Raw genomic sequence first — 12,557 nt, forward strand, 5'->3', positions numbered from 1 at the left:
GTGAAAATATTTAATTGTGATTTAATCATGATTTATGTTTAATTCATGATTTAAACCAATTAATAAAATACCCCAAAATTTCCAAAAATACCCAAAGAAAATAAAATATAATCATAATTGTTATTATGATTCTAAAAATATTTTTTTTGTAAATACTTTGGTGAAGAAATGGATTTAAAAGGAATTAAAAAACGATTTTTAATAACATTTTAAATAAAAATAAAATTGTATAATCCTGTGTAGCAGAAATATTGTTAAATCTTTGCAGTAGGATTCTGGACCATCAGATGAGCGCCCATATATCATCCAACGGCCCAGACGCTCCCATGCAGCCGGATGTAGCGAAGCCACGCACGCGCACCCACATAAGATAACGGGACTAACTAACCCCGTTAGTCAAGCCGCTTACCGCCAACCGAACGTAAGACGCCGTTAGCTAAAACAACGTCGTTTCATCCATCTTATTTGTTGGGACGCAGACCTCACCGGAAACGCGACATCACCGACGTGCGATCTTCCAGAAGCTCTAGCTTCCTCCACAGGCGATCAAATCCCTTAATTTTTTCGTCCACATGCTCCTCTCGTCAGCACCTACGATAACCCCTATCTAGAAGCCTTATTCTGCCCTAAATAAGGCTGCCAGTTGTCGGATAGAAATTTGCAGATAAGATCGCCGGAGGTTAAAATCGTCCCAAATTATCCCTCCTCAACCGACCTTTCCCTACTATAAAAACTCCCCCATGGTCTGTAGACCAAATCATCAAACAATAACCCATCAATCACCGGATTTCAACACCTGAATCCAAGCTTTGAAGATTTTAGCGAACTAGTTTTTGTCAAAACCTGTTTCAACGATCCAAGCTTCAATCCATGCTCTTGGTATGCATCCATATCGATTGTATCACGATTTGTGATATTTGATTTTTTACAAATATTCTTATTTAATTAGTTTGATTGTGTTCTTATGCTTGATTATGTGATTTCTTTGTTGAGAGTCATTATATATCATGTATGAACATTCCGTTGAAAGAGAATCGATCAAATCAACATGAATCAAAAAATTTAAAAATCAAAGCTTGAAAACTGATTCTTTAAAATCATTGTGTTCTTGATTTAAATCTGAATTTTTTAATCCAGATAGTTGCTATACATGTTTGTTAACATGTTTGAATGATTTCCAAGCAACTGTAATTATGTTTTGATCATGCTTGATCAAACTAAAATTTTAAAAATAAAGTTTGAAAATTAGATTTTTGAAATTCTGCGTTCTTGCTTTTAATTCGTATTTTTTGATCCAATTAGTTGTTATACATGTTTGTTAACATGTTAGGATGAATTCCAAGCAACTGTTTCATCACTTTGATCAAATCTTGTTTTTGAAAAAATTTAGATTTTGATTCAATCTTCAAAAATTGTTTTAATGATGCTATGATGTTCTTGTTTTGGTTTATATCAACTATATTCATCATTTCAAAGCTAATGGAACAAAAATCAGACATTGAAACAGCGTAATATAAAAGATCCCAAAGTTTGACCTAGAAATGGTGCTTTAAAATCAATCATTGTAAGGGCTTCAAAATCGTGATTTATGTTAGAGCTCTTGCTCTTCATGATCATATGAATTTACTGTAGCTTACGGATAATGATTTCATGAACCAATAAAAAGCTATGGACTTCTAAAATTTTGGACCAAAATAAGAACACTTGGTCCTAAGGTTTTAGCCTAGAAACGAGAAAACGGACCTAGGACCGTGGGTCAGAACCGGTGACATTCTACTAGGACCGTGGAGCAGGATCAACGATTTTCTGCCAGGACCGTGGAGCAGGACCGGTGACATTCATCCAGGACCGTTGAGTAGGACCAACAATTTTCCGCCAGGACCGATGATATTCTGCCAAGACCGAGGAGTCCGACCGAGTTTTTTGACTTAGGACCGAGTCCTCCCCTTAGCCTAGGACTGATATTTCTAACCTAGGATTGAGCCTTACTTTGACCTAGAATCGAGAGCCTTTAACTTAGGATCGATGATTAGGATTGAGCCTCACTTAGCCTAGGACCGACAAACTTAACCCTAACCCTAAACCTAGGACCGAGCTACCTAACCCTAGGACCGAGTACCTAGATAGATAGACTTGACTTGGGACCGAGCATCCCTGGTCTTCGACTGAGCCACCCGAGTTTGGGACCGAGCCTCTTGAGCCTAAAAGAGAGCATATCGGTCCCTCGACCCATGGGACCGAGCCATAGTCCGAATCACACCGGTCTTAACCGAGCCCGACCGATCCTAAATCGGCCAAACTAAAACCAGACCCTAGGGCTCTGATCATAAGGCTTGTTTGGTTCCACTTTTCAAAATCCAAAATTATTTTTGTAATTTTTGAACCCGAACCCATTTTCAAATAATCCCGAAAGGTTAGAATATGATATTTTCGTATTTTTGGGATATTTCCTAATTGAATGTTTTGGATAAGGACTCGTTTGGAATTTATTTTTAAATTCTAACATTCTCCTCTGATATTTTTAGGTTTTGTTAAATATGAACATCAACGCAATAGGTACACATCTTTTAAAATAATTTTGTACTTAGGACCCTAGACTACTAATTAAAGATAATGAATGTTATAATTGGATTTATAAATGCCAGAATTTGTTTATTTTAGAAAAAAATTTGAAAACCGTCCATAGGCGGGCGCGGAGGACATAACGTGAAAGCCTTTTCCCGAGTGTAAACAGACAACGAACCACTTTTTTTCAGAAACTCTGGTATAAATACATTTGTACACGTAACATTTGATTGATTTTCATAAAATCTCTTGGCGACTCTGATTTTCAAATAAATAATCTTTAAATTGATTATGTTTAATTAATTTAAATCGGGTTCATGTTAAATTGTCATTTAACCTCACATATTATTTAAAATTTGAATAAAGGATTAATTATTTTTTACATAATTAATTTCTTACCACTCCAGGTATTTTCAAAATATTTTAAAAACTAAATATTTTATTTTTAAAAATGTATGGCACGCAAACCAAAGTTGAAACGCATCGAACTTCGAACTTTCTCGTGGTAATCCCTCTATATTGTCAAGTGTCTCTTGACACGTGTTAAGCTATCGAACGAGACATAGACTGTGGGGGTTGCATACAACATTGTTGTTGAACGAATACATATTTTATGTAGATTTGGATGGAATGATATAGACAAAAATAATATTTTTCATGCTAATGTTGTTCGTGAGTCACATGTAAAGGTATTTTTTTTAGTTTTTTTAGTGTAGTTTCATATTTTATCATTTTTATTTTGAATTGATCTTAATGCACATGGACGGAGAGACAAACCTCTTCCATTTTATGAGGACATGTACATTTTATTTGAAAAAGATAAACCGACTTGAAAATTTGCTAAATGGCCTATAGAAGCAATGACATTTCACCTTTGTTACTTGCAAAATATGCACATGTTTCAAGTTTTTTTAGACCATTAGGTCATATTATATATGACATGTAGGCATATATACTATTTTGTAATTATATAATTTGTAAACTTACAAATAATTTTATCAAGTTAGAATCTAATATATTGTGTTTATTTTATTAAAAAAAAAAAATTGTGTACAATACAATGAGGTTTATATATAGATATGTGAATGTAAGATTGTTTTCTAATCATATTGAAATGAGTCTTAATTAATTTAGAGTAAAATATTTGCGTTTAGTGTTGAAGGAAGAATAAGACCCATAATTGTCTCAAGGTTAACCACAAGCACATCCAAACCTTTCTCTGTCGCAAATTCTTACGTTGATTTCTCAACCAGAGTCTTGGAAAGTGAATATCATAACGTGATACAATAGGCAAAGAGAAGAACAACATAAATAATTTGATTATAACTTTACACAAAAGCTAGTTTAGCTAAGAGCAAAACCACGAATAGTTTTAACTCAACTAGAAGTAGTCAACAGCATCTGTCCATCAATTTTCATCATTCACCTTATCAGGTGGCCATTTTGGGTTAGGAAAAAAATTAATAAAAAAATATATAATCATATAACATTTTCTGAATGGTATATGTTAGACTAAAAAATTCAAATAAACATTAATGAATAGTTATCTTGTGACAATATTAACCATTTATCAAAGAAATATGTTTAATATCCTGTGACAAACACTTTAACCTTTTTTTCCAAGAAATATGTTTAATATTTTTTAATTCGAGTTTGTTTTTAGAGTTGCTACCATATATTTATATTTATAGAAATGATAGAGAATAAGAAAATATGGGAAATATTGCGTCACTTTTTGAATGGATTGAAAAATTAATAGGAGAAATAATTTTCAATCCACTCAAAGAGATGACACATCATTTCCCTACATTTTTTAATAATTTCTATTGTTTCTCTTATATTTATTATCTTATTAAACTAGAATGTTTTTAGTAAAATTTAACCTAAACTATTTATCTCTTAGTTAAATTTATTTATTTTAGTTTACTTAGTTAAAATAAATAAAGATTATTAATATTTAATTTTTTTTATTGAAAATAGCTTATGTTTTTGTTAAGATAATGACGTGTTAATTAAGTTCAATATTTATCATCTTCTATCCTATATTGTTCTTATCTTCTTTTATTTTATCTATTTAAGAATTAACATGTACAGTCAAATACAACAAAATTGATCATTTTAAAACAAAAATAAAATATAAACAATCAAATATTCACTCACAGTTATAACAAAGACGATCAAAATCGAGAGTTTACGTAGAATCGTTATGCAGTTGTAAACTCGTAAAATTTAGAATTTACATGAAATCGTAAGAATTTAATTTAAAAAAATAATAGTTATATATTTTTATTATTTATATATATTTAAGTATTTTATATTTAAGTAATTTTAAAAAATTATATATTTTTATATAAAATTAATTAAAAAATAATAACAAGTAAATAACACTATAAAAACTTATACTTACAAAAATTAATTATATTAATTCATTTAAATAAAAAATAACTTTATATTTTAATTTTTAAATATAAATTTGTTTTTTTAAGTAAAATAATATAGATTTCGTAAAATTGAAATTATTTATAAACTCGTAAAATCATAAAATCTTATTATCGTAAATTTAAAATCGTAAAAGTTTACTTAAAATCAAACTCGTTAACTTAATGTAAAATCGTAAGATTTTTAAGAGCCAACTCCAGATTTTAACCGCTCTTTATTATAACTGTCCATTTTAAAATTCAGAAATTCCAGTGAGGATTGAATATGTTAGAACTTGTTTGATCTTAGGTTTACAGATTTGTTTTAATATTTTGTTTTTATATAAGATGTGAGTTATTTGAGATTTGTTTAAGATAAATTATTAAAATAAAATATAAATAACTTTTTTTTATCTAACATAATATATATTTTTTAAATTCCATAAAATTGACCTTATTCAAATTTGAATTCCTTACATAACTTAGTTTAATTTAAAATTATGAAAAGTTAAATTATTGAAAGTATTATCTAAACCATTAAAAACATTTTAAAATCAAAATACAAATATTATTTTATGTTGGCGTTTAGTAATAAAGTTAAGTTATTGCATACAAAATTTAAATGATATTAAAATTTCAGCTTATTTAAAAATTATTTAATGATTTCAACTTCATTTCTTTAACAAGTTTGAACCCTCAAATCACTTTTATGGTTTTTCCAAAATAGGTTTAGTTTGATTCAGCTTTTAAATATTGTGTTTTTGCGTTTGCTAATAAGCAATTTTGCATAATAAACTCAGGCACAAAAACAAATCTAAGCAATTGAGTTTGGGTGAACTTGAAAATAAAAAATGGGTTAAACTTAAAAAAAAATAACATAAAAACTATGAATAATAGTAAATTTTGTACTATGAAGTAAAAAATTAAATAACAAATTAAATTAAAAAATAACAAAAAATTAGGACATTATATTATATCATTTTTACATAATATATATATATATATATATATATATATATATATATATATTGGGGATGAGCTCCCTAAAATAAATCTTCCTTTGTTAAATATTTAAAAATAATAATTACTTGCTGAGAAATATTATTCGAATATAAACAAAATAAAAAATTATGAAATAAAAAATATCCATAAATTGAAAAAACACTTAAATAACTCTATCAAAAAACTTTAAAAAAATAATTATTTAGAATATTCACAATCTCTTTCTTTCACCCAAAATAATTAATAATCAAACAAACATATAAATCTCTATCATCTCTCAAATGCCTCTCTTAAAAAAAAATTACACGGGCAAGGCATCCTTGAATGTATTCGTTCCTTCTAAATAAAATTATAAGCAAATATATTTTTGTGTTTAAATTTAATTTTTTTTTTATCTCTTTAGTCCTTCCATAACATTTAAGCTTATAATTTCAAAGATTTTCACTCTCATCACTTTTAAATATTTTTTTATTCATTTTCTCTAATTTCTTTCTAACCATTTTATTCATTATCTCCCATATATTTAATCTCTTTTAATTATTTTATTCATTTTCTCTCATCTATTTAATATCTATCTAATCATTTTAATAATTTTTTTTTTATCTATTTCATGTCTTTTTAATAATTTTATTTAGTGAAATAATAAGAGCAAGAAAACAAGACCAATAATTCTACATGGCCTCCCATATTTGTAAAAGAGAGAAAAACAAAATATCTTTCAAACTTGTCATATATCTTATTTTCTCAACTCTCTTGTTTATTTTTAATTATGTCATTTATCTTATTTACTCAACTCTCTTATTTCTCTCAACTCTGTTTAAAGAAATTATTTATATCTCTCAAATTTTTATTTTAAAATATTATTAAACATTTTTAATATATCTATATAGTTTTTTACATCATATTTATATTAAATACATTTAAAATTATATATTTATAAATATTAATATATTCATATCATTTATTTTAAAATATATTTTTTAATTTAAATTATTTATTAATATTTAAAATTATATATCAACAAAAAAATTTATAAAAATTAATATATTAATATAATTTATTTTCAAATATATAATTTTTTTAAATTTAAATCATTTATTAATATTTTAAATTAAATTAATAAATATATATAATATTATATATATAATATAAATTATTAAATAATATTATAATTATAAAAAATAAATAAGTGGGCATATATACTGAATCAAACTTACTCAAATTTAACGATTAAATAATCAAATTTATATGCAAATAAGCTGAGATTAAGTTGAATCAAACTAGCCCAAAGAAACAAAATAAATTAAAAAATCTCTTCCATTTTAATGTTTAAATCCAAAACATAGTAATTAATTGTTTCCTTTGAAATTACTTGAATACATTTTATGATAAAATGAAAGAAAATACCCTAAAAGAATAACCAAACATATGTTAATTATTTTTTGGACTTTTTTCAAGCGTAAATGGTAAAACGCAAGAACTCTCTTCTAAAGGACGCAAAAAATACACGCAAAGGGCGGTCATAATTCACATATGGAGATCATCATATTCTTCTCCTTGTTCTATTATTCTTATTTTTTATTTTTCTCCTCATGATTCGAATAGAAAAAAATACTAGGAGTTTGGGACCACGGTACCTTTGTAGCCAAATCCAGACCACGTTTTTAAAAACGGATTCAGATTCAGAACCATGTTAATTCCATGTGGACCCAATAATTAAAGATAGAAAGGGAAACGGTTTCGAGAATTTACCATTGAATCCAAAGAAGGCATTAAGTGGAAGAGCCCACTTTCCAAAGAAGGCTAAGTGGAAGAGCCCACTTCGTGCTCAACAGTGAAATGATAGTTTAGTGACATTTATTGCGTTCTTATTCTTGTCATCAAGCATTCGTTGGCATTCACCGTCCAAAATAATCAAAATAAATATAATAATACTTAATTTAAATTTGTTTGGTTTGTCGGGTTGAGAGGAGTGACTAATTTGTATATATATGTGAGAGTAAATAAATACTTGGGTCGGATCGTATATTGATCCGTCCATAAATTTAAAATAGTTAAAAATAAAATAAAAAATATTGTAGGTATGTTTCAAATTTGCAATCTAACAAAATAAGTGAAACCCTTTAATTAAGTGTGATTTAACCAAGTGTGATTGTGATGTGCTTTGTCGAGGAATAATAGGACGGTAACAAATGAGAGGTTAAAAAAAGTCATAGGTTAAATGTTGTTGATTGAGATTGGTAATTTGTTTTCTTAGAGATAAGAGACATGCGAAAGTATGATTGAAATGTGGTTTGCAGTGAAATAAGATATCGTAACAAAAGAATATGAGGTCACGAGATTAGATGTTAATTATGTACGAGTTAAATTGCCAATGATTTTTGACATCACAATGATGGCTAAAACAATTTAAGTATCTTAATAGTTTTTTAAAAGTTTTATTGATTATTAGTTGGTCTTAAACTCTTTAAGACCGAAATTAACTTTAAAAAAATAGTACTAATGTTATAAGTTATAATTATGTTAACTTGGGAATTAAAAGACAAATAGATGTAGATTGATTTTAAAATAAAGTAATATGTATATAAACTAGTAATTATTATTATAAAGACAAATATATATATATAATAATGCTTAATTTTTAAAGTGTCCGGATTGCCGGGTCGAGAGCTGTGATTAATTTAGATATATATGTGAGAGTAAATTGATACTTGGGTCGGATTGTGGGTTAACTCGCCCATAAAATTAAAACGGTTAAACATAAAATTAAAAATGCTATAGGTATGGTTCAAACTTGCAACCTAACAAAATAAGTACAACCCTTTAACCAACTTGGCTAATAACATTATATATTTTAAATTCAACACCAAATTTGATGAACACGATGGTTCATCAATAGTTTTTAATCAATCATAATTCTCTTTTGACTTTATGTTATAGATTTTACTATAATTAGTGAACAATAATGGAAGAATTCCGTCATGTTTATAGAAATAGGGGACATAATTCATATAGATATAGTAAGTCTCGTCTGAGCTAATTTAATGGTAGTCTTTACATTTTCCTTTTCACTCGTAGTATGAGAAAGAAGTGGACTCTAGAGGTCAAACTAATTGAGTTGAGGATTCAAACTGTATCAATTGTTTTAGAGATCGTTCTGCAATTTGAGAATAAATAAATACTTGAGTCGGATTGTGGTTTGACCCGCCCATAAACTTAAAACGGTTAAAAATAAAATTAAAAATGCTATCACATTTTTACCGTAATATTTTTTCACAATTTTTTATATTATTACTCGTACAAATACACAACATATATGCTAGTATATATAATAATTAGTTAATTAAAAATTATGTTCTTTTTATTCACGCATTTTATATATACATTCACTCCTATAATCAAATAGAACCTGCTCTCTCATTATTCTATTCTCTTGTAGTAAAATAATTCTTAATTTTTTTTTTCACAATTTCTTGAAAATGCTCTTATTCTATTATCTCATAACCAAAGTAAGATAATATAATTCTTAATTATTTTTTTCATTTTCACGTCTTTCTCTCGCTCTCTTTTATAACTACTCTATTTTATAACTACTCTATTTTATAACTAGTAGGATACCTTACGTTGTAGCGGAAAAATATAAACGAAGTATTTATAGGATATTTAATTTAATAAAAGAGAATATATTTTTATGAAGAAAAAACATATAATAATATATATATATATATATATATAATTAGAGAAAAAATTAAAAAAAATTAATTATTATTAGTTGTTTCATAATATAAGTAAATTGTATGAAATATTTATAAATAAATTATATATAAATATAATTGTCAAAATAATCTTGAATTTTGTATATTTATGTATTTATAAAAAGACATGATCACTAACCAAACAAACAACAGTTAAATAACAACTATTAAAGTATTAAAGAAGTCCACTTATTTTATAAACATATTTTCAAATATTAAACTTACAAAGAATTTGTTTGTAAACATATCTTCAAATGTTTGGACCTACAAAAAAATTTGAATAAACATATATGATCATTATAAATTAAAGAAAAAAAATATACACATTCCAAAATAAAAATAAAACTTTAACAAAAATTAATCTCATAAAAGAGAAAAGAAAAACATACTATTAAATTATGAAAAACCAAATCTAAAATGTTAAAATATTTTTAACAATAGTTACACAAACATACACTTAAAATAAAATAAAAAAATTATATTAATTTTATTATATATAAAATAGACATTAAATTATAACACTCTACATAAAAAGTTATGCAAAAAAAAAAAAAAATTAGAGGCAGCCACCAAAATTCTAAAGTCTTGTTCTCATACAAAATATCTTCATATCCAACTTTTGCTTTACGAAAATTTTTCCAAACCCTAGCCATCCAGTTTTCCTCACTAATGAGGGTACAAAATTTCATCTTCAACGGGACCAAACAAACAATTGCTTTGACAAGCATAAAGCGAAATTTCTTCCTATACCTCCTCAAATTTGCAATTCCTCCAAGTATGTAATTCTACACATATTTACTAAATATATAAAGAACTCCTTATAATTCACAAGAAGGGCCTTCACAAGATTGATGATCATATCAAAATCACGGAGAAATTCAGCATACCGACACATTAAATTTAAGAAATATCTTTTGAGAAATGTTAACTCCTTGTACATAGATAAATATTATTTTGAGTCAAATAATCTATCAAAAAAAAAATAAACATAATAGAAATCAAGTGCATTTATAACAAAAATATTGCTTTTATATATAAATAAAATAAATATGTAATATTATATATAAAAATTATGAAATTAGGTGCATTTATAAAAACAAAATTGTTTATATATATATATATATATATATATATATATATATATATATATATATATATATATATATATATATAATAAATATGTAATATTATATATAAATATAAAAATTATAAAGGTGGGTATTTATAAAAAAAATAAAAAATTGTAATTAATATTTAATAATAACTCAATTAATATATATAATTTTTTAAATGTTATATGATAAGGAAATATATATATATATATATATATATATATATATATATATATATTATATGATAAGGAAAAAAAATTAATGAAGAAAGAGAGTATTATAGAGGAGAGAAGTGATAAAAAAATAAATGTGGATTATACCTCATGATTGACGTGGATTATCGTGATACCTTGTTGTCTTAATGATTTTAAAAGAAGATTGATGAAATACGCAAGATGTTGTTGTAGTTGTTTGAAACGATTAAATTCTTGAGAAGAAAGACAAAACAGTGAATAACGAAAGAAGATTACGTTTGAGACTGAGACTGAACGATTTTAAGTTGTAGCAACTTAATATCATACTCTTCCCTTTTTATTTAAACTTTTTTTCTTCAATTGAACCTTGTTGATATAAAGTTATTCATACGAATTCTCTTTTCAATTGGTTCCTGCTAACTTTAACCATTAAAAGCTTATGTGAATTGAAAAGCTTAGAGAGGATTATAGTTAAGGGGATAGAGGAATAAAATGTAAGTGAGTTGAATATTGTAATATGTAATATCCTTTCATGACTTTGAAAAGGCAAGAGAACCTTAGATTCTATTGAGATCAAGAACAACTTGGGTAGAAATAGACTAAATCTAGTGTGACCTATTGAAGATTGATAATTGATTTATGCAAAATTAAAAAATAAAAATAAAAATTATTGAAGAGTTAATAATTGAGATGGTGTAACAAGATTTCATTTGTAAAATTGGGAATTATTTTATAATTTATATAATTATATATTATAAATATATATAACATCTTATTTAAATATTATTTTCCTTATATATTTAAATAAAAATAAATTAATCTTATTTAATTATTTGTCTCCCTATTATATTAATATAATTTTTTATTTAGATTATAATTTATTTTACATATTTATTAGATACACCATTATTTTAATTTTTTTTAATTTAATTTTGTAAAATAATATATTTTTTCTTTACTATATTTTTTAATAAATAATTATATATATATTAATAATTCTATTCGTATTAATTATTTTATAATATATTATTATATATTAAAAATTTTAAAATATTTTCACATCACTCTCTATTTAAAATGTTCTAATAATTTAGTAAAAAATAATAAATTTTATACATTCTTTCTACATATTTATTATTTATATAATTAATTAATTTTTTATTCATTCTATTTTTTACTTGTTATCCATTAACAATGATTAAATATATGATTAAAATATTATCTCTCAAACTTGAGACCAAGGTTCATGGCGATTTCTTCAGAAAAAATTGTGGAAGTCTTAACTCATGTGAATTTTAAAATGCGTATTATAAAATTTAAAATTATGGTAATGTTGATATATTTGAGTGTGAACGAGGGAATTAATGTGTGAATGTGAATTTGAGGGTGACGAATTCTTTAAGGAATATGATGATATATACGAGAGTTTGAATTAGAGGGATGAACAACGATGATGATTGATGGAATTGGGTGCAAATTTGAGAGAAATTGTGGTTTGAATGATATTAATAA

The sequence above is a fragment of the Impatiens glandulifera genome, chromosome 5 (genome assembly GCF_907164915.1).
Source record: "Impatiens glandulifera chromosome 5, dImpGla2.1, whole genome shotgun sequence".
In the NCBI taxonomy this organism is placed as follows: domain Eukaryota; kingdom Viridiplantae; phylum Streptophyta; class Magnoliopsida; order Ericales; family Balsaminaceae; genus Impatiens; species Impatiens glandulifera.